Source organism: Tamandua tetradactyla, chromosome 2, assembly GCF_023851605.1.
Source record: "Tamandua tetradactyla isolate mTamTet1 chromosome 2, mTamTet1.pri, whole genome shotgun sequence".
Taxonomy (NCBI): domain Eukaryota; kingdom Metazoa; phylum Chordata; class Mammalia; order Pilosa; family Myrmecophagidae; genus Tamandua; species Tamandua tetradactyla.
The window spans coordinates 152,896,993-152,899,571 of record NC_135328.1 but is presented as its reverse complement, the minus strand read 5'-3'; positions in this window follow the sequence as shown (position 1 = coordinate 152,899,571).

The following is a 2,579-nucleotide window of genomic DNA, read 5'->3' as shown; positions in this document are numbered from 1 at the left end:
ATAATGCTCAGCTGTCACCATCTTGAAATTCTTAATACTTTTTGAGCAAAGGAGACTGCATTTTCATTTTGTACCAGGCCCTGTAAGTTATGGTAGTTTGTTCCATCCATATTAAAGAAAGGGATTTTAAACATCCTCCATAAACTGGATGTTGGACTGGTGAGTCATTTGGGCATGAACTGCAGTTCTCCAAATGTTATGGACTGGATTATGCCCCAACAAAGACATCAAATCCTTCCCAGTTCTATGCGTGTGAACTCATGTGTGAATAAGGTCTTTGAAGATCCCATGGAGATGAATCAGGGTGGACTTAGTCTGAAAGGATTGGAGTCTTTATTTGCAGGGGAGACCTGGGCACAGGTGGCAGGAGTGAGGAAGAGATAGAGCAGAGAGGTGGCAGGTAAAGGAGGTAGAGACTGAGCTGTTGGTCCCCATCAAGCTACCGTGAGAGCACTACAGACTTTGGGGAAAGCATGGCACCTTTTTTTTTGGACTTCCAGCTTCCAAAACTGGGAGACAATAAGTTCCTGTCTTAAAAAAATAAAATCATGGGGAAAATGATAGGGAGAAAATTGTTAAAACTGTTCCTTAGGGAGAGGGCTGATAATTTGACAAGGAATTTAGAAAAACCTGGGCTAATAGGCAGCCTGGAAGCAAAGGAAGAGGATTCTGGCCACCAGTAGTCTGGAAAATTGTGTTTTATGCACTACCCAGAGGTACTTGGTCAAGAAGATAGATGGGAGTGTCTTTTAGCCAACTTTTTTTGCCCAGCCCTGCACCTTGGTATGGTTTTCTAATTTGTCCACCCAGAAGAAGAAGCTTTTTAAATTTGCACAGGCATTATATATATAATATACAATATTAAAGATGTATTATAAGAAACAGACTTCCGGAGAAGATGGCGGCTTAGTAAGACGTGCGGGTCTTAGTTCCTCCTCCAGAAAAGCAACTAAAGAAACAGAAACAATACGAAACAGCTCCCGGAGTCACAACAGAGACCAAAAAGACAGCGTACCCCATTCTGGAACAGCTGAATGGGCAGGAAGAATCTGCTGCGGTGAGATACCCGAGGGGCGCGCGTTTTCCCGGCCGGGGCTGCTGGTGACTGGGGTCCCCTCCACGCACGTGGCTCCCTGGTCTGACTGGGAACGTTGGATAGTGGGGCCCTCCCGTCACGCTTGGCGTTTCGGGCCAGCTGGGCAATTAGGACCGGCACTCTCCCAAGCCGCAGAGGCCAGCGACCCCCGCCTCCACGCGCGGTTTCCCGGGCCGACTGCCGTGCAGACAGATGAGCGCCACGAGTGCCACCTACTGGGCAGGAAAAGAAAAACAGAGCCCAGAGATTTCACAGAAAACGCTTTCAACCAGCTGGGTCCCACACCCAGGGAAATCTGATCAAATGCCCAGACACCAGCAGAAAATAATGGATGACGCTCGGAAAATTGAAGATATGGCCCAGTCAAAGGAACAAACCAATAGTTCAAATGAGATACAGGAGCTGAGACAACTAATGCTGAATATACGAACAGAAATGGAAAAACTTTTCAAAAACCAAATCAATAAATTGAGGGAGGACATGAAGAAGACATGGGCTGAACAAAAAGAAGAAATAGAAAATCTGAAAAAACAAATCACAGAACTTATGGGAGTGAAGGACAAAGAAGAAAAAATGGAAAAAACAATGGATACCTACAATGGTAGATCTAAAGAGACAGAAGCTACAATTAGTGAACTGGAGGATGGAACATCTGAATTCCAAAAAGAAACAGAAACTATAGGGAAAAGAATGGAAAAACTTGAGCAGGGGATCAGGGAACTGAATGACAATATGAAGCGCACAAATATACGTGTTGTGGGTGTCCCAGAAGGAGAAGAGAAGGGAAAAGGAGGAGAAAAACTAATGGAAGAATTATCACTGAAAATTTCCCAACTCTTATGAAAGACCTAAATCTACAGATCCAAGAAGTGCAGCACACCCCAAAGAGAATAGACCCAAATAGGCGTTCTCCAAGACACTTACTAGTTAGAATGTCAGAGGTCAAAGAGAAAGAGAAGATCTTGAAAGCAGCAAGAGAAAAACAATCTGTCACATACAAGGGAAACCCAATAAGACTATGTGTAGATTTCTCAGCAGAAACCATGGAAGCTAGAAGACAGTGGGATGATATATTTAAATTACTAAAAGAGAAAAACTGCCAACCAAGACTCCTATATCCAGCAAAATTGTCCTTCAAAAATGAAGGAGAAATTAAAACATTTATAGACAAAAAGTCACTGACAGAATTTGTGACCAAGAGACCAGCTCTGCAAGAAATACTAAAGGGAGCACTAGAGTCAGATACGAAAAGACAGAAGAGAGAGATATGGAGTAAAGTGTAGAAAGAAGGAAAATCAGATATGATATATATAATACAAAAGCCAAAATGGTAGAGGAAAATATTACCCAAACAGTAATAATACTAAAAGTTAATGGACTGAATTTCCCAATCAAAAGACATAGAATGGCAGAATGGATTACGACTCAGCAATACCACTGCTAGGTATATACTCAAGGGACTTAAGGGCAAAGACACAGATGG